The 20,880-nt window shown below is 45.8% G+C and overlaps 1 protein-coding gene and 1 long non-coding RNA gene across 2 annotated transcripts in view; both read left to right on the top strand.

Annotated features, from left to right (window-relative positions):
* Positions 1-20,880, top strand: part of LOC140694672 (uncharacterized) — a 117,577-nt gene that overhangs the window by 47,804 nt on the left and 48,893 nt on the right. The gene's annotated exons all lie outside the window — the stretch shown is intronic.
* Positions 8,566-10,322, top strand: LOC140694678 (uncharacterized). The gene is made up of 3 exons (XR_012070260.1): positions 8,566-8,792; positions 9,282-9,436; positions 10,073-10,322. It is a non-coding gene; the product is annotated as an uncharacterized lncRNA (long non-coding RNA).

The following is a 20,880-nucleotide window of genomic DNA, read 5'->3' as shown; positions in this document are numbered from 1 at the left end:
CCCAAGACACACCTGGCCCTGTGCTGCTTGAGCAAAAACTCCGGAGGAGAGGGAGTTACAAAAGGGATAAACATAAAAACAGACGACAGCAAACTGTGATCAGCTCTGAGAAGGAAAGGAACACATCTCGCCGTGCAGAGCTGGGAGCTTTCCCGTCTGGGCTGCTCTGGGGGTGTTCATCTCAGCTAAACAAGTTCTGCTGTTGCAGCAAGGCAGGAAGGCAGGGCGCATGTGGGCAGGTAGACAGGGCCTCATTGATCGTACTCATTCCCCATTAAGCGGCAGCTTTCACGGGCACTTACCTAGTAAACATTGGCCATAATCTTCACGCAATTTGCTTGGTAGTTTTATTGACCCCAGCTTTGAGATGAGGTCATTGAAGCTGGGGAGTTTGTTGCATGCCCGTGATTACCTTGCAAATACCCCCACTGGTCTTTCAACCTAGACTGGTGTGGCTGTCATGCCCCATCCCTGTGAATGGCATCGTGTAGCTTCTCCCAAGTGGACCAAGTGACTGACATTGATATGCTTAATTCGTAGGAAATGGTATGTGGCAATAAGAGAAAAAGATAGTAAGAAATTGTTTGGAAAACAAGAAAAAAACCTATTCTTCCCCAGCTGGGGGAGCGTAACCTGTATCACCCACCCTAATCACTGCCTGTCACCTCCTCCCTGAGGATTCTGTGTTCAGAAGCCACTCTGAGCCTTGGGAGAACATTTTTCCTCATGACACTTTTGACTAGGACCCGCGACATCTCTGTCCCTGGTTAACACTCTCTTCAAAGCCGTTTAAATTTTTTGCAGGTTCCTCCACTCTGATGTAAGAATACCCTGTATAACTTCTTGATGCAGCTCCTTAATGAAGATCTTGTGATGGAAACCTAGCCAAAACTGGGATGTATGCACATAGTGACTGCAACTTCAGCACATTGTGAGTTCATAATCAGAGGGGTGGGTGACTCAGGAAAGGCTTTTTTAAGGTAACAAGGGGAAAGTGAAAGGACGCTTGCTGTGTGAGAAAGAAACATCTCGGTCACAGCCAGCAAGACACCTGTGTTCATGATGGGGTGTGGCGAGTGCAGAGTTCTCACAAAGAAAGAAGTGATGTGATGGGAGGGAGGACAGTTGGGTAATTTATTGGGGAGGAAAAAAGTGGGCTGAACATTTCCTGGTTGAACAAGAGGATTGTGACATGACGTGCTTGTATTTTGGAGAGAAGGGTTTTGTGGGGACAGGCCTAGGAGTACGCTGTATGGCTGGGGAGTCAGCACAACAGAGAAACACAGAGAACCGGGCAGACCCCAAGGCCCAAGCTGGGGGAGAGGCTGCCCGCAAATTGGAACCCTGGAAGCTGGTTCTGTCCCTTAGCTGGGGCCTCAGACGTCACTTCACAGCCCAGTCCTGTTGATACAAGAATAAAAAACGTTGGGCATGAGAAGGGCTGTGTCCCAGGCTTTCGTTGAGCCCCTGGGATGTGCCCCACCAGATTTTGTTCTTTGACTTCATGCAGTAAAGAATTCAAGAGCAAGCCAGTGTTGAGTAAAGGTATATATATTCAGACAGATACATTGAAATGCAAGAGAAACGTCACGAGGTGTGGGGGTTTCATGCACAGATTAGAAGTAGGTACACACCCCACAGACAGAAGGTCTGTCTTCTCCAAAGAGGGAGAGAGAGTGGTGACCGCGAGGTGGCGCTGTGTTGCTTGTTTTCTTGGGCTTGGTGGTTTCATATGCTAATAAGTAGAAGGACCAGCCTTAGGGCAAGGGGCTAGGATTCCCAGGGAGTTGGCCATTTCCCACCCTTTGACCTTTTGTGGCTATCATTGGGACTGCCATGGTGCCTGGGGCATGTTATTCACCAGGTTACTATTACAATGGATGTTTATTGAATCTCAAGATCTGCTAGAAGTTAAATCTCTTCATCCTGAGCCTCAAGGCCTATTGGGGGTTGAATCCTTCACCATTTTGATGTCAATTGCTGCGGCCTTCCTTGAATGGCTGTGCTCTTCCCCCTTCCATCCTGTATCACTGTGATGACACAAAGACAGCAAAGGCCGGGCCCTAACCGTGCTCCTGCATTTAACGGCAGGAGGTGTGGTGTGGGCTTATGATGACTCTGAGTGGTGAGAAGGATGTTTCAGATTTTCCCACGTGAGACATGGCGACTTACCAGCAGCCTCCCCAGATTTATCTCACGGGCATTATCGCTTGTGTTGTTATGGAAACAAAAGGCCAGCCAAGAAATAAGAATCACACAGAGGGTTGGAGTACTGAGATTTATTACGCTGGCGGGCTCAGAGGGGTTTCTTTTCCAAAGCTCTGAGCACCTCCAAGACGTGCACATGAGGTTTTATAGGGTTAATTACAAGTATGGGGCTAATACCCAATAAGGCTCAAACAACAAAAAGCAAGGAATCAGTACACTGAAGCTTATCAATTTGGAACAGATCACGTTACTGACAACTGTTGACCTTGGATTTTCGGGTTAGCTTATTAGCCCAGTAAACTGACACTAAACTTCAGATTTACCAGGTAGCCCAGCAAAACTTAGATCAGGAAACCGACACTTATCACACTTTGATTTGTGACTTAGCTTGTTAGGCCAGCTGTGGTTTTCCTTCAGTGTCACTTATCTTTTGAATTTTTCTTTTTTTTAATATTTAATCCAAATTTAATATCAGGGTTCTTTGGGAAAGAAATTTCTCTTTTTCTTTTCTTTGGTGATCTTTTAGGGGGGCAGTTAATTAGATGTATTTACCTGTTAGTGGAAGCCCTGGGGCTTCAACCCAGGACCCCGTGCACGCTAAGCACACGCTCTACCACCCGCCCCATCATCTTTTCTTTTTGGTTTCGCTGCCAAGAATCCTACAGCTGAATTTCTAGTCAGCCTTAACACTTGCCCTGACTTCATGGAATCCATTTTTATGAGTTTACTTCCCCCTGGTTTCATTTAAGTATTGAATCTCCATTTTCTCTTCACTCTCCGTTTTGCATTTTTGTTGTTATGGTTGTTAAGCTGTGTTTAACAGAATTGTTTAAATTCTCTTTTAGCAAGAGGCTGAATGTAAATAAATATGTAAGCAAACAGCACAATTAAATGCTTTTATACATTCTGAGCTGTTTAGTAGTAACTTAAAAACCGAATTGAATATTAAAGTGATAGCATTTTAAAAATATTTTTTAATTTTTCATAAAAATATAGCTGATTTAAAATATGATATTAGTTTCAGGTGTACAATAGATGCTCCATTTATAGTTACTGTAAAACATTGTCTGTATTCCCTGTGTTGTAAGATACATCCCTCTAGCGTGTTTACATTACATGTTGCAGTTTGTATAAGAAAGTTGGGTAACGCAGAGTCTGGAACGTGGCTGTGTATGACTCAGGTTCACGCTCACCCTGCCTGTCAGAGCTCAGGCCTTTATTCCTTTCTGCAGGGGAGCGAGTGGAGGCAGCTCTCATCAGCGCTGTCACCACCCTCTGAGTGGCAGTGACAGCAGTGACTGTGTGTGGACGTGCAAATTGTTTTTCCAAGAGCTTTATATGCGTTTCTGCATTTAATAATTAAAGCCCTCCTGTGAGGAAGCGTTTTAAGTTTTTAATGCATAATACATTTTATTTTGATATTGATAGATTTCAAACCTCTGGAAAATTTACAGGAGTAGTACAATAAACGCTTAGATACAGTTCACTTTAAAGGGCACTATTTGGCTTTCTGTGTCTGGCTTATTTTAGCATAAAGTTTCAAGGTTCATCCATAATTGTAGCCTGAATCAGTACTTTATTCTTTTTGCTTGATAATATCCTTTTCCTTTGTTTTCGTTTTTGGTCTATTTAAAAATATTTTCATTGAAGTCTTGTTAGTTTATAATTTTGTGTTAGTTTCTTGTGTACAGCACAACACTTCAGCTAAATAGGAACCTACCTGTATTCATTTTCATCCTCTTTTTAAACATAAGTTACTATAAGATATTAAATATATTCTCCTGTGCTATACAGTATAAACTTGCTGTTTATTCTTTACATACTCAGTATCTGCAAATCTTGAACTCCCAGTTTATTCCTTCCCACACCCTCTCCCCACTGGTAACCATAGTTTGGTTTCTATGTCTCTGTGTCTGTTTCTGTTCTGTAGATAAGTTTATTTTTTTGTTTCTTTCTATTTTTTTTTTTTTAGAGTCCACATGTGAGCAATCTCATGTGGTATTTTCCTTTCTCTTTCTGGCTTACTTCACTTAGAATGACATTCTCCAGGTCCATTGATGTTGCTGCCAATGTCATTATTTTATTATTATTTTATGGCTGAATAGTAGTCTATTGGACAAATATGCTACAACCTCTTTATCCAGTCATCTCTCAGTGGACATTTCGGTTCCTTCCATGTCTTGATATTGTAAATAGTGCTGCTGTGTACATTGGGGTGTAGGTGTCTTTTTCAATTAGGGTTCCTTCTGGATATATGCCCAGGAGTGGGATTGCTGGGTCATCTGGGAGGTCAATTTTATGTCTTTAGAGGAACATCTATACACTTTTCCACAATGGCTCCACCAAACTGTATCCCCACCACAGTGTAGGTGTGTTCCCAATTCTCCGCAGCCTCTCCAGTATTTATTGTCAGTGAACTTCTGAATGATGGCTATTCTGACTGGTGAGAGGTGATACTTGATTGCAGTTTTGATTTGCATTTCTCTGATAATGATATTGAATATTTTTTGATGTGGCTACTGGCCATTTGTACGTCTTCATTGGAGAAATGTTTCTTTAGGACTTCTGCCAATTTTTGAATTGAATTGTTTGTTTTTCTTTCTTATTAAGTGTAAAAGCTGTTTACATATTCTGGGAATTAAGCCCCTAGCAGTTTCATTTATTGTAAATATTTTCTCCCATTCCATAAGTTGGTTGTCTTTTTGTTTTGCTTACTGTTTCCATAGCTGTGCAAAAGCTTGTAAGTTTAATTAGATCCCTCTTGTATATTTTTGGTTGTTTTTCTATTGCTTGAGTAGACTGCTCTAGGAAAACATTGCTGAGATGTATGTCAGATGTTTTGCCTATGGTTGCTTCTAAGAGGTTTATAGTGTCTTGTCTACATGTTTAAGTCTTTAACACATTTTGTATTCATTTTTGTATATTCTGTGAGGGAGTAGTCTAACTTCAATGATTTACATGCAGCTGTTAAGTTTTCCCTACACCATTTGCTGAAGAGGCTGTCTTTACTCCATTGTATGTTCTCACCTCCTTTGTCAAAGTTTCAATGACCAAAAGTTTGTGGGCCTATTCTTGGTAATTTTGTTTATCCGTTCATTGATGGATGGATATTGTTAGTAACTTTTGGCTACTCTGAATGATACTGCTATGAATATTGATGTGAAATTTTTTATGAGAATATGTTTTCATTCTGTTGGCTGTACATTTGCCCCGCCATATCTGTAGTTTCCACTACATGAATCCAGATGGTTGATTGTAAAGGGACTCGAACATCCTTGGATTATGGTATCCAGGGTGTGGGGTTCCTGAAACCAACCCCCCAAGGATATTGAGAGATGACTCTATATGTAGGAGTGGAATTGCTGAGACATATAACTCTAAGCTTTTGAGGAAATACCAGACTTCTCCAAAGAAGCTGCAACATTGTTCCTTTCCCCTGGCCGCATATGAGGTTTCTCTGCCTCCTGAACGACATTTGTTATTGTCCATGTTTTGGTTATAACCATCCTAGTGGGTGTAAAATGAGATCTCATTTTGTTTTTGACTTCCCTAGTGATGCTGAGCATCTTTTCATATGATTATTGGCCATTTGTATATCTATTTAAATTCGTGGTAAATTTAAAAATTGGGTGTATTTTTTTGTATTGTTCAGTTGTAAGCATTCGTTATATATCCTGGATACTACTCTCTTATTAGATACATGCTTTGCAAAATTTTTCTTCTATTCTGCACATTGTCCTTTAACTATATTTTTTTAAACATTAAAACAATTTCTTTACAAGGGAGGTAGTTTGATGTAAAGATTTATTTTATTTTTTTGCAAAGCACGCACTCTCTGACTTGAGATACCCTTTTCCCCTGTCATTTCACTTTCTTGATGATGTCCTTTGTAAGAAAAAGGTTTTAGTTTTGATGAAGTCCAGTTTATCTGCTTTTTCCTTCTATCACTTGTGCTCTTGGTTTTGTATCTAGGAAACCAAAGCCTATCCTAGGCCCACAAAGATTTATACTGTGTCTTCTTTTAGAAAGTTTATAGGTTTAATTTTTACATTTCTGTCTGTGATCTATTTTCAATTAATTTTATTTGTTATATAAAATATGGGTGTTCAGATTCCAGATTGATTCTTTTGCCTGCAGATACCCAGCTGTCCCTGAACCATTAGTTGAATAGACTATTCTTTCAATGGAGTGTTTTTGGCCCCCTAGTGGAAAAGTGTCTGTAAATGTAAGTTTTTCCCCGTGGGTTTTTATTGTGTCTCTTAGACTTATTTATCCAAACTTATGCCAGTATCATACTGACTTAGTACTATAGCATTTTAGTACACTTTAAAGTGAGTCCTCCAACTTTACTCTTCTTTTTCAAGGTTGTTTTTGCTGTCCTGGGCCCCTTGCAGGTCCATGTGAATTTTGGGATCAGTTTTTCAATTTTGCATAGAAGTCAGCTGGAATTTTGATAGGGATTCCACTGAATATATAGTTCACTTTGAGGATTCTTAACATTTTTAATTATATTGTCAATCATTCCATGAAAATGGGATGTCTTCCATATATGTAGATCTTTTAAAATTTATTCTGGTGATACTTCAAAAAGTTCAATGTACAAATCTTGTAAATTTTTGTTAAATGTATCTCTCACTTTATTTTTAATGCTGTTGTAAATGGAAAGGCTGAATTTCTTATGGGTGGGACTATGTATCAATCTTCTTATTTGTAGAATTCCTTCACAACAAATACCCTTGGTATATATTTGCTACATAAATCTATCCACAACTATTCCCCGCCCCGTGTTATAAGAAACCAAGACCCAAGGTAAGCTACTTGAAAACACCTATGTGGAAGTGAGAAATGAGACCCTTGGGTGGGTCTTTGTGCAGATGATACTGAGAGCTTATTCTGAATGGCTTCTTCTTAATTACTTTTAAACAACCCTTTCAGTGTATTTAGTCAGATACATTAAGATTATGCCCTTTTGATGTGCGGAGTAGCTAAGACTATAATTTTCAAATAAATTCTAGTGAGAGTGTTGTACTTGAAACCTAATTTGCATCAATCTTTGAAGATTTATGTTTCAGGAGCTTTGACTAAAGAACAACTGTCTTTATTCTATAATGAGAACTAAATGCTCAAGCAACATGTAAGAGTTTGAGCAAACTGCCCCCGCCCCGTAGTGCTGGGTGGCTGCAGCTGTAACTGGAGTCAGCACTTACCTCTCCCAGTATGCTTGTGCTGATCTGCTCAAAGTGGTTCGTCCAACAGTTTGTCAGTAGTCTGTTGGACAAAGTCATAAAACATTGAAGGTTGCTAGAATGCAATATATTCTTATTAATATTAAGTAAGCACATATTGAATGCTTACTGTATGATGGAATTGTCCCTCAGCCTCACATGAATATTATTTCTCTTGAAACCTCACATATTTCCTTGTTATTCTCACTTTACAGATAAGGAGACTGAGAATTAGGTCTTCTCTCTTTTGGGAGGAGCTCATTATTAATGATGAGCAGTTGTAAGGAAAAAGATATTGATTCATTATGAGAAAACATTTTTGTGAGAGTCAGCAATGAAGAAGATGAACACTGAAGAAGGTGATCATTGTTCGAGTGAGACAAGCCCTGGGTTGTGCGGAGTCAGCATCCCTGTCCTAGACACGGCACGTGTAGAGCTGCGTGGTGGGTGAGGCGGCGCGGCCGTGCAGGGAAAGCGGATGCTGGGGCCTTAGGCTGTGCTCAGGCCTGGTTGGGCTTTCTCCTAAGGGGAGTGAACCATCATTGACAGATTTTAAGTAGGAGAGTGGGGTGCTCTCATAGTTCATATTTGTCTTCTAGAATGTTTGGAAACATTTAGAAGGCTTGGCAGGAGATGATGTGATGAGTCAGAGTAGGGTGGCTGCGAGGTGTAGCAGTGTCCAATTTTCAAGTGGTTTTCAGGCCCAGGCTTGTGGCTTAGTAGCCGTGTCAGTTTGAAGGACGCACGCAAGGAAGTGAAACAATTTATCTAATCAATTGAAGCAGTGATGTACCCAATTCCCAGGACTATTGTGGAGATCCAGTGAGATACACTGTGCAGTGTGCAGTGTGGTCTCCAGCAGAGAGTCAGTGCTGAGTGAGTGCCAGTGAGTATCTGGTAGGTCAGTTGAGGGTAGTGGGACTCGGAGTCTGAGGATATCTGGTCCCTGAAGGAGGGGTCCATTCACATCTGTGAGTGATGGGCCTGAGTTGGGAGACGCAGGGAGACCTTACCCCCCGACCAGGGGCCCTGGTAAGGACGGCTATGGGAGGAACACCGTGAAGTCAGCTCTTTGCATGTGGAGTTGGAGCTGCCTTTGAGACAACTAACTGCAGTGTCACGAGCTTAAAGAGGAGATCTGGGCCCAGGTTGTGCATTTTCCTAAAATCTCAACTCCTAAGGACGCCGAAGTATTGATCACTGAACGTGAAGTCATACTTTAAAGGACAAACGAATAGTAGTATTATCCCTGTCATCAAAGCTCACGTCTATTTATTCATCACTCACTTTGCTAATTGTGTACTTACAGAGCTCACTTCACCGTCCTCCCGTGGGCTCAGGCTCCACAGAAAAGAGCTGGTGAGACTCCCTCTTTTCTAGAATAAGACACATTTAGCTTGTAGCCTTCTGTACCTCGCCAGACTTAGGATATTAGTTTGTTGGTTTAATTGTATTTTCTGTTGGCCATGTCCTGACAGGAGAGAAATTTTACCTCATGGTCATGTTTCAATTAGCTGTTACTGAGAATTGCTGATCTGATACATAGTGTATGTATTATATTAACTTTGTAGAGTAGTTATCATTTTTCTGTCTTTGCCCGTTAATTTGTTTGCCCCTTCAGTGTTCTATTCTTTTTGGGGCCTTATTTTTTTTTTAATTAAAAAATGTCTGTTAGCAGTTAAAAAAAAAAAGCAAAGAAAAAATGCACATGAGAACTAAATTTAGAAAATGTCTAGTGTGTTTTCTGTCTCGGCAATGGAGGGTTCTAGAAACTCCTGAAAACCTTCATTACACAAGTTCCTTAAAACGCTGATTGAGAAATAAAACCTTCCTTCCTCATCTTTCAAGCTGCACAACTCATTGTCAAGAAAGTGAGGGAAAATTCTCAGAAGCCAAGACAAACGAGAAAGCAGGGTTTCTGAGAGATACGTGAGCGTTAGAAGCCGTGGTGTGCTGGTTGGCTCCTGAACTGATTTTCAGTTGCCTTGACAGGAGGGAAGCAGGTGAGCCCCAGACCTCTCACAATAGGAGTTGGATGGGTGATCATAAAATGGGCCAAGCCCATCCTGAGAATCTTGCTTTACTAAAGGGTGAAATAGGAAAAAAAAATTCCTCAAGACAAGAAAGTAAGAAAAGTCAATTTTGGTGGAAGAGGGGAAAAATAACAAATCCAAATTAAGGATATAGTTTAAAGCTGTTCTGGCATGAGAGTGACCACAAACTCCTGGCAGAAAACCACAGCTACTCCTTGATTGATAAGTTGTGTTTTGAATGAATCAGTGAACAGCTATTCCGAAAAAGGCCTCCAGAGTCTTGTGGATCAAGATACTGGACAGCAAACACCTCTCTTCCAAGGTCTCATTCAAATAACCAGAAAGGTTTTAAAGGAAACTAACAATAATCTGAGTTGTATTTATTGACATTACTATATGCTAAGAATTCAGAGGTGACTATGGAGTTGTCTCCTCTTTTATGGACCTTATTTTCCCTATGGGGAGAAAAATGACATAGTTGGGTATCTTGGTGGAGGGAGGTGTTAGTCTGTTGCAATTAGCCAGGAGAGGAGATTAAGAAAACAGTGAAGGGTGGGTGAACTTTTTAGCTGAGGACAGTCTTGTTCACTTGGCTTTTAATTGCAGGCTCAATGAGCTGTCACTGGAGGGAATAGATCTTACGGAAGATGGACATAGCTCAAGCCTCTTTGGAATGGACAAGTGAACCTGGAAAAAGACAGTCAAATCTGTGCAGACATTAAAATTCACTTGAACGTGCTCCATCCCTGAGCCAAAGATAGGACAAATATGCAGCAATTCTTGAGGACAGAAGAGTGGTTTTTAAGGTTCTCCAAGAATGAATCCCATGGAACCGAGATGGCCAGTTGTCAAACTGAGACTTTGTTCTTTGGACGGTGTACCCAGCAAGGGTATTGGCCTTTTATATGTTTCCATTTGTCTTTAATACATGTCTGTTGATGAGGGCATGGGCACAAATGTTTGACACCTTGTCGAGGCGATTTTGGATACCTGCCTAGAAGCACGGGCACAGTTGCGGCTGCTTCATACATCTTGCAGCCCATCCCTTTCCCCGGCTCCGGGATCACGGCAGAGTGATTCCTTGTTGACCTGTCCGTTTCCTCTGTGACATCATAACCCATGAAAAGACCGGAGGATATTAACTTGGCTTTGTTAAATTCAAAGAAACAGATCAAATATGAAGTCAGATTTGTTCTTTCCTATTTCAGTAGTACCATGGAGACGGCAGTTTGGGCAGCTTTTTGTAGTGTCCTGGAGGCTTTCTCTCTCAGCTTCTGGGCGCCTCTGTTGAAAACACTTCATAGCTCTCTGGCCTGCTGGAAAAGCACTCTGCCTGTATTACCCTGAAGATGTGTTCTGTTTATAAACTCATCTCTACTCCTTGGAAAACAACTCAAGAAAAACTTGGTTGGTTTTCCACCAGCCATGGGCAGGGGTGAGGTAAACCGTGTTATTATTTCATAAAATAATAGTAATAATAGTAATAGTAATATTAGTAGTAGTTGTAGTAATAGTAATAATAATAATAATAATAATAATAATAATAATAATAATAATAATAATAATAATAATAATAATAATAGAAGTCTTAAAACAGGACAGAGCACATTGGAGAGAGTCAAAAAATGCTTTCTGGCTTAAATCAAAAGTGATGACTAGTGATTCCATGGCTGCTGTATTTGCTAAGCTAATTACTCCTTTGCTCCATTACACATTTCTTTTATCTGAAAAAGAAATACAAGGAAATGGTTTAAAAAAAACTCAGAGAACAAAAATACACAAGTGAAAGATGTTTTCCCTCATCCTCTGTTCTTTCAGCCCTCTCTGGAGATGCCTCTGTTTACTATCCTTTGGGTGCTTTTCCAGATATGCTTTGCACATTCCCACCTATGTATGTAAATTCCTTTAAAATTTTAGTTATTTTTAACTTAAAGGGGTTTAAATCCTCAAGTGGCATCTGGCCGGGTAATATAACAGAACAAATCTGACTCCATATTAGATTTGTTCCTTTGAATTTAACCCTATGCTCTGTCACCTAGGCTTCATCTTGCTTGTAAAACAATGTTGCCTAGAGCCTGAAATAAACAGGAGACCCTATTCTGAAGGCTCTGACCTTTAAGGATATTTAACACTTTTTCATTCATTAAAAGATAGCAAATTGCAGAATAGAAAATAACGTTTCTTTTGTTGGAGGTTTACAGGGATCTGACCCACGCAGATAGCTGCAAGAAGAAAGGATTCTAACAAGAAGGAATTCCTACACTAAGAAGTTTGCACTAACCAAGCACATAGGAAAGGAGCCTGAATTGTGACTTGGGGAGATGGTTTTCCAGGACATTAGTTTGCCATCTAGGTCTACAGAAACTTGCTATTCCATGCCCCAACATCTGGTCTCCCAACTTATTGGCCTGTCCTGCACTGAGGAGAATTAATTTCGACTTGGTAACACTCCTATCTACCTAGAAAGCTGGGCACTGGAGCTGAGTGTTATGGAAACAGGCCAGCCAAGACAAAAGCACCAATCGGAGTGTTGGAGTACTCAGAATTTTTATGCCGGTGGGCTCAGAGGGGCTTCGGCTCCGAAGTTTTGAGTACCTCCAAGACGTGCACATGAGGTTTTAAAGGCTTAGTTACAAGTAAGGGGGGCTTAGCCAATAAGGCTCAAAGAACAAAAAGCAAGGAATAAGTACACTGGAGCTTATCAATTTGTAACAGATCACATTACTGACACTTGTTGAGCTTGGAATTACGAGTTAGGTTGTTAGGCCAATAAACTGACACTAAACTTCAGATTTACGAGATAGCCCAGCATAATTTAGATCAGTAAACTGACACTTATCACACTTAGATTTGTGACTTAGCTTGTTAGCCCAGCTGGACTTTTCCTTCACATGAGGACAGCTCTCCCACACCCAGGGAACTACTGTGAGCCCTTGATGTTTCCACTAGGGTGGGGTATGGTTTACCCAGGAGGGATGGGGACTATGCACCAACACTCAGGCAGTCTGCTCTGTCTGGGGCTCTGATCTTGTACCATCCCGCTCCCCGCCAGCCCAACACCTGGGACAGTGGAGCTAAGGCAGAGATCCTGCCTGCCTGTTTCCCAGCGTGTAAAAGGGGAATATGTGCTCTTCCCAAGGTAGTTCTGAGCGACAACACCTGCGGGTGCTTGGTTCTCAGAGCAACAGAAAACCCAGCTCCGCGTGGGGGCAACGGGTGTGATCTCCCTAGGGTTTCTGCAGAAGCATCGGACGGAGGGTTGGATCACGGTGGTAAAATTGAGCTGCGGGGCTTGAAGGGTAACAGAAGGGTACAGAGGCAGGTCTGCCGCCTAGGGGTGCCCCAGAGGTAAAGCTTTTTTTCTCCAACTCCTCTAAGACCCTCCCTTCTCCAGATCCCTTCCTTCTCTCTGCTCATCCTGTCCATCTGTATCCCTCCAATTTTCCCGTCCTCTCCACCCGCTCCCATCTTCTCCCTCCCTCGCTGTCCCACCTTCTCTCACAGAACCCAGAGAGGATCGCTGGCCCTCCTGCGCATGCGCAGTCAGTGCCAAGTGGTCCGCTGGTTGGGAGCTCCATATCCGAGCCGGGGATCGGGACCAAAGGCTTCTCAACTACGTCGCCCGGTAGGCCTTTGGTTCCTGCCTGGGGTCGGGGCCTCTGACTGTGGAAGTGCAAGGTGGGGGGCTCCTGGGAAAGGGGTCAGGCGGCTGCGGGAGGGCGGTCCGCCTGTCACAGACCCCAAGGGCGCTAGTCAGCCCGTGTTCAGATGAATTGCTCAGGCCAGACCCCTCTGCCAGCGCCACCTGCCCCGGCGTCCCGGCCACAGTGTCCAGGGCCTGGTGTGCACCTGCCATCTCTCACCCAGCCGGGATCCCCTCAGTCCGCGGCTGGCGTCCCCTTCCCCTCTCCCTCCCGCTAGTCCTCTCCTCCCGGGCTTCCTCTTCTCGTCCGGCGGCCCGTCCCCGCCCCTGGGCGGGCTGTGTCCCGGGCGGGCGGGGTCTGCGGACCCGGACGGGGGCGGGCGCCTGGGACTGTGGCTGGGGCTGTCCTCCGAGCGAGGCTGCAGCCCGCGTCCCCCTCCCCGCTTTCCCTGCCCCGCGACCCCGGGGCTGCCCTGCTCTCCCTTTCCCGCTCCCTGAGGACCAGCTCTGTGGCGTGGGCGCTGCTACCTGGGCTGAAAGCCTCCGGCTCTAACGCCCAGCTTCTCCTGGTGGAGTCGGGAAAAGGGAGCGTCACTGCTAAGCGAGGTTCTGTCTCCCCCCTCCATGTTTCTGCCTCAGGTAAGTACCTTGAAAACTTTCAGGTGTTATGATGGCGGTGCTTGTTGATGTCACGTGTTTTTATAGTGAGAGGGATTGCAGTGGTGAAAGCAGGGCTTGGTTCTGTTAAAAACGTGCTGAAGGCATGAGGCTGTGACATCCTCCTTCCTTCCCTCTCCCAGGGTGAAAGGAGTGATCCTCGATTTTCAAAAGATAGTTACAGTCCCTAACTAGCCCAGCCCAGCTATTGTGTGTTAACAGGAACAGCACCACCAGAGGCCTTGGAGACCCAGGCATATTGCAGTCCTAAAGTGCTCCTGGCATAGTTTGGCTTGTTTAGGTTTTTTGTTTTTCTTAAATTGTGGGACAGACTAGTGTATAAACTGAAAAATAATTGTCAAGAAATAATTTTCATAGGACAGTTTTATTGTGATATAGTTCACAAACCATGAATTCCATCCATTTAAATGGTACAATTCAGCAGCTTTTTGCATATTCACAGTGGTGCATCCATTATTATTCCAGAACGTTTTCATCACTTCAGAAAGAGCAGTGGAAATGAATGACCTATCCACCCCTCCCAAGTGGTGGTTCTAAAGAAATTTCTTGGCTATTCCTGACCATAAATTAACTTGTTATATTCCAAGAAAAATCTGGTAGGAATTCTAACCAGAATTGAAATGAATCTGTCTATCAAAACAGGAAGAATTTATAACTTTATGGCATAAACTTCTTCTACCCATGAATATATCTGGGACCCTATCTTTTCATCTGACCAGAGCCTGGCCCATGTGAAGTTCTCACTACTTTTTGGGCTTGTGAATGATGAGATTCTATACATCGTTAGTTGCAACTGTAGCCTTTCACAGAAGAGAAAAGTAACCTCAGTGAAGCAAGTGACTCTCTGATGGTCAGAAAGAATGACAGCCAGTGCTGGAGTGATCCAGTGGACTTGGTGTTTGCAGCTAGATTTCTCGACCACCTACAGTTAAGGGGATTAGAGAGTTCTTTTATTTTTTCTTAATGGCATTGCATTTATTTTTACTTATTTTTTAAAATTATTTTTTATTTAAGTGTAGTCAATTTACAATGTTATTTTCAAGTGTGCAGCAGAGATTCAGTTATAAACATATGCATATGTATATATATATGTTTTAGATTGTTTTTAGTATAAATCACTACAAGAAATTGAATATAGTTCCCTGTGTTATATAGCAGGTCCTTGTCATTTATTTTATATTTACTAATTTGTATCTGTTAATCCCCCCTTTCCTGCCTGCTAAACACAGTTTGCATTCTATGTCCATGTGTCCATTACTAGGAGCACCGTTTTTCCTAGTAATATATGCTCTTTTGCTGCTTTCAGTTTCAGTAATTCCATCTTATCTGTGGGCGCTTTTCTTCTGGTTGCCTTAATGTGGTTTGCACACGTGGTAATAGAGATCTGTATTTGGGAGAACCCCAGGCCTCGTGTAGTCCCTGGTACAGAGTGCCCACTGAATTGATGCTTGAACTGGGAAAAAAGCACAGTAAATGTTGGAATTTCCACTATGGTTGAGAATTCTATAACCTCTTTTGACAAACTTAATATTGGCTGCACCCATTCTGGGTAATTTGGTGGAAATTCATGTTATGGTGGTGAAGAGACGGGGCCTTGTATGCTTCTTCTCTTTCTGTTTTCTAACACTCATTCTCCTGGGCCTTCCAGATCCTCCCCTAGAAGTGCCAGGTCTGGCTTGGTGCTGCACTGAGGCAATATTTGTTAATAAGGCCCTTTCCTCATCTCTTCTGAGCCTCCGGTTTTTTCTCTGCACAATGAGGGCTTAGACTAGATAACTACTTTTCAGTTTCTTTTAAAGCCATGTTTCCTTTGAGAAACAGAAAATGCAAATCTCTCCTCTCAAACCAACCCTTTAGATTTTGAAAAGTCCTCCAAGGAGTGACATAGCTCTTTGTGGGAAATGAATGTGATTGTGATTCCAGGTGACACAGAAAAGACTCTTCAGAGATTGATTGCAGGGAGAGGGCAGGAAAGGGGCAGTATGTCACACTTTCTAGTGTGAGCACTGGAGCAGGGGCTTGGATTTAAATACGGTGTCTGACGTGGCCTCTCTCTAATCTTGTAGAATGTGATAAACTTCTCTACCTCAGTTTCTTGATGTGTCAAGTTGGGGTGATAATATTTTAAGGCTTTTGTGAAACATTATGCAAATAAGCCATTTGTGTATGGGTAGAAACAAGACCTGCTAGGGATTCAGGGATTTGTTTAAAAAAAAAAATCTTGTCCATAGCACTCTGTCTGTGTGTATTTAGTAGTTCCTGAAGGGTGAGGGTGAGTCTAAAGTCCATCGTGGGACAGGTGGCCCATGGTTCTCTGTGCCCCTGAATGCCCCCTCCTCCCCAGTCCTCTTCCTCAGTCCAGGATGAAGTTCCCTAGTAGATTTACTCAGAGGTCTTGTGAAAATGGCTATTCATTTTATTGTTTCACTAAGAAGGGCTGCCATCATGACCTCAGCCCTCCCCGGCCGCCACACCAACCCGGATCCCACCCCGGTCCATGTCCACTGGCCCCGCCAACGGCGCTGCCGTACGTTTACCGTCTGTGAGACGCCGCCCCAGAAAGGATGTCGGCCGCCGACTGACGCGGCCAGAACTAGTGGCCCGGCCAAGCAAGCCGCCATCCCCAGCAGCAAACACCGCCATGGCCCCGGGCAGCTGCACACTTCCGGAGCCCGCTGCCTGCCCCAGAAGCGCACGCCAGCCCGCGAGGAGCGCGGCGTCTGTATCCATGGCAACGCCGCGGGGCCCTCCCCTAGCGCTTGCGTCTGCGTCCTCCCGAGGCTAGACGTGCAAGGGCAGAACTTTCGGAGCCAATGGGAGCAAGGGCGCGGCCAGGACGGGGGTGGGGGGAGGCTTATGGGGCAGCTGGGCGGGGCCGGGGCGGGCGGGGCTGCGCGGAGGTCCTCAGCTGCAGGTGGCACCGGCCGGAGGCTGGGGCAATGCTGCCAACAGTGGGCGCGGCGGCGGGGCAGCGGGGCGGGGGCACCCTCACCTGTCTGTGTGCGGGGCTCAGCCTGGGCTCCGCGGCCTCCGCTTGCACCGGAAGTGGACCCAGGCTACCTGTGGGCAAGATAGAGGACTGAGCCCAGGCAGGCACGTCTGGCCAGGTAGGGCACCTGAAGTGCAGATCCGCCAGGCCGGCTGCCGGCCTTGAATACGCGCTGCTAGGCAGTTTCCAAGAAGACGGGATCTGTCCCAAGAGGGGAGGTAGGGCAGGGTGCCAGATGCCTGGTTGGGTGCGGTCTTACAGGAGAGCCACGTTGAGAGGGTGCAGAGCAGCCCCTGTGTTGGCGGGGCTAGGAATTTGGGGTATAGGGTGGGGATGATGTGTGCCATTCCCTGTGGTCTCCCAAAGAACTCGCACCCCCAAGCAAAGGACCCTGCTCCCTCCACCCTTCACTGCATCCCCTGCCTTCCCCAGCACCACCGCCCCTGCCCCCGGAGTGTCCCATGACCTCTCCCCACACCAGGCACCGTCCCTGTTACAGGTACTTATATCCTGGTGGTTCCAGCCCAAGGGTGGGGGCTGTATCTAACCAGTTAGGATGCCTGGAGCCTTTGTATGAAGCCTCAGACTATAATGCAGGCGTGCACAGAGGTCCCTCAAACAGGATTCCCTGCATTCCCTCCCCACCACGCACCCACAGCGCAGCTGCCACACCAGGCCAAGCCTGCAGGAGGACCGCTGTTCCCTCTCCTCCTGTCCCTGATCAAGAGTGCACCGCCCACACTGCTGGGTATTTAGTGGGCCTTAGAAGAGCAGCTGGTATTTTCATGGACAAATATTTGCTCTTTTGGGAAGAGTTGAGTGCAAAGGGATGTAGGGTATGCCTTTTCTGTTGTCCTGGAACTGGTGACTAGGATGCAAACTTAAGTCAAAGCAGTTTTTAGAGAGAGCCGCAATATATCTTACCCAAAGATCACTGTTCCCCTACAAAGGCAACACCACCTGGCGGGTGGGGTCCTGGTCCCTCTTTCTGGAGGTTGGGCTTTGCACCCTCCAGCTGGGACAGAGCCCGAAACAGCTCTGAACACGCTCCAACAGGCTTTCCCAGCACAAACTGCCTTTATTTTGAATCTGGCTGAAGGAAGCAGCTGAGAAATCTGGGTAAATCTTCCTGGGTGTAACCATGCCTTTTGTGCTGAATGAAAGAGCGGCTCTCCACATGCTAGCAGCTTAGAACTGAATGTGTGTCGAAGCCTTCATGCATGTAGCATGTTGGGAACAGCGTTTCATGGTGAGGGGAACTCTATAACTTACATGTGTATGGGGAAGCCCTCACTCCAACAGGGTTTTCCTGCACAAACTGCCTTTATTTCGAAATTGGCTCTTGCTGAGAAATCTTGGTAAGTGTTCTTAAGTGTAGCCATGCCCATTATGCAGGATGAAAGAGCGGCTCTACACTTTTTCACATCTCAGAAATGAATGTGTGTTGAAGCCGTCATTCATGTAGCGTGTTGGGAACACAGAATTTAGTGGTGAGAACTATGTAAATTACATGTCTATGATGAAGCACTCTCTCGAGCCGGGTATTCCAGTGCATACTGCCTTTATTTCGAAACTGGCTTCTCAGAAGCCTGTGGTCTCCACTGCAGGTCTGTCTCCAAACCCAGGGCCAGCATGGTAACTCTGCTCCCCCTGTCTATTCTGGAAGTTCTAGGTGTCCTCCATGGCCCTTCCACCATTATGTTTTTGGAAAACCCCGCAGATGGAATGGGCCTGAGAACAGGAGAGCTGGATGCCAGAAGCCACTGCCCAGTGTGAGGCTCCTGGGAGGGGCATCTCCTCTCCGTGGGCTCTGATCTAACCTCCCCTCTCCCCCACCCCCACCCCTCTCCTCCTGCATTTCCTGATTGATCCCTGGATAATGGTCCATACCAGGAATGACCTGGGAGAGGTTTTATGAGTCTTTAAGTGGAAAAAAAAAAGAAATCTTTAGACAAGTTACTGAAAGTAACTTCCAGCTTTACCGGGAAAGACCTCATTCCAATGTTTAAGGCTAGTTGACAGGGTGTCAAATTGCTTAACCACTCACATCTGAGCAAGTGCTACCTCTCTCTCCAGCTCCCCGCAGCATCCACCTGTGGCAACTTGGCCAAAAGAAGGCAAGAAAGCTCTTTCCCCTCGCCAGCACCAGCGTGGCTTTGGAGTCAGTGGAGGCTGAGAGAAAGAGCCCCGCCCTGAGGTTTGAGGGGCCTCCAGCCACAGCCAGAGGAGCGGGGGTTTTCAGAGTGGCCCAGCAGGGAAACCAGGCAAGGCCACCTGGCCCAAGTCTTCCCTGCCCAGAGAGCCCCATGAACTGCTTTGGGCCACACTCCCCGTTTGGGCCCCCTGCAAAAAGATACCACGGGAGCCACACCTGAGAAGGCAGAAGGACAGCCCTTTAGCCTGGGGTCCCAGCAGGTGTGTCCTGTGAGACCTGTGGCCACATAAGTTCCTTGTCTCTCCAGGTCACTGAAGGGACTGTGCTGGGCATCTTGGTGGTCAGGGACATGGGAACACCTCTAAACTCTGAAGAAGGACAGAGAGACTCTTCCTGGAAGCAAGGATTCCAGGGAGACACCTTGCCCAGAACTGGGGGACTGTGTCCTGAGCAGACCCCTGGGAGGCAATGTGGGGCTGTGGGGTCCTCTTCTGAGAAGGGAGCAGGTGAGTTTTCCGGGGGTGGGGTCCTGCTTTGTCCAGATATGTCCTTGTGTAAGACTCATTTACAAACACCTCCAAGTCCACCTAGGGGTGGCCCCAGAGGTGGGGGTAGAGGAGGAGAGTGAAGGGTGCAGACTTAGGGCCCCCTGAGCCACCCAGGGAGCCAAGGGTCAGTGGGAACATCTTGGGAGTCTAGTGCAGGGGTGGAGGACGAGCACTAAGAACATGCCAAGTCATGCAATAAAGTGACCCGTGACCACGAGACACAGGTGGCCGTACACCAAAAGAGGCAGATAGAAATTTAGACCCAGGATCTGAGAACCTTGAGAGGGGCTGGAGGGTCCCAGGAACCCTCAGGAACAGCTCTTCTAGGGGCACAGACATCCCAATACACACATTTCTCATGGAAGCTTTTTGGGGTGCAGAGTGAGTTACCAGGATCCTGAAATTAGTATGGAATCCCACCCCCTTGTTCATCACGGTACCTGGCAATAAATTGCTGTCATTTGTCCCTGGACATGCACAGGGGAGCTGACTGCTGTGGGGGTCACTGCAGGACTAGAATCTTCTGGTGTCTGCTCTGTGACCACAGAAACCCAGGGGGACTTCTCAACAGGAGAACCTGGAGACCATGCCTGCAAGGACCACCCTCATGGGATGGCCAAGGAGCTCGTGGTACCCAGGTCACCAAGTGACGAAGTTGTGAGGTTGCCTGGGGAATCGTGGGGGCATGTAGATTTCTGAGGTCAGCACGTGGGCCCAGCACTGCTGGATGGTCTGCACAAAGAGGGGCCTGCCCTCCTGATGATGGCTCTTAACACCTGCAGGGAAACTGCTCCCAGGGCTCCTGGAGGTCCATATTGAGAGTGTCCTGCCAGCCTTGTGGGGTCACCTTCCCCTGATGCAGAAGCAGACCTCTCTCCCTTGAGGCCCAGGGGACACCTGGCTCAGGTGCCACCTGTGTGCCCTGGACACGCAGAGCCCCAGAGCTCTGGCACAGCCTGGGGTGTGGTGGTGTCCGGGCAAGAAAGGCCCTGGGAAGGGGGTCATTCAAGGGCAGAGGCCACTCTGCAGGGATGCTGGACCTGGCAGCAATGCACTGCTTCAGTACTCCCTTGGGTTGGGTCTCCAACCTGTGGGATGGAAGGGCCACTCCTTCCTGTGTTGCAGTCGGGGGAACTAGATCCATCGTCAAGGTCAGCCCTGAAAATGGAGGCTGCGCTACCTCCATTCCTGGAAAGAAAATCAGTCCCCTCCAGTCCAGGTGATTCAGAAAGTCATTCAGCAATGTTCGGGGCCCCCACTTTAGGCTTTGAATTAGAGCTGAGCGGCTTAGGAGGCCAGATCCCTGACCGTGGCTCCAGGAGCAGGTTTTCTGCTGGGGGACAGGATCCTCACAAACACCTGTGTCTTTGTGGGACACTCCCCTCTGACAAGCTGGGAGGC

The sequence above is a fragment of the Vicugna pacos genome, unplaced genomic scaffold (genome assembly GCF_048564905.1).
Source record: "Vicugna pacos unplaced genomic scaffold, VicPac4 scaffold_77, whole genome shotgun sequence".
Lineage (NCBI taxonomy): Eukaryota > Metazoa > Chordata > Mammalia > Artiodactyla > Camelidae > Vicugna > Vicugna pacos.
The sequence above is the reverse complement of the archived record's forward strand: the minus strand, read 5'-3'. Positions and strand labels throughout refer to the sequence as shown.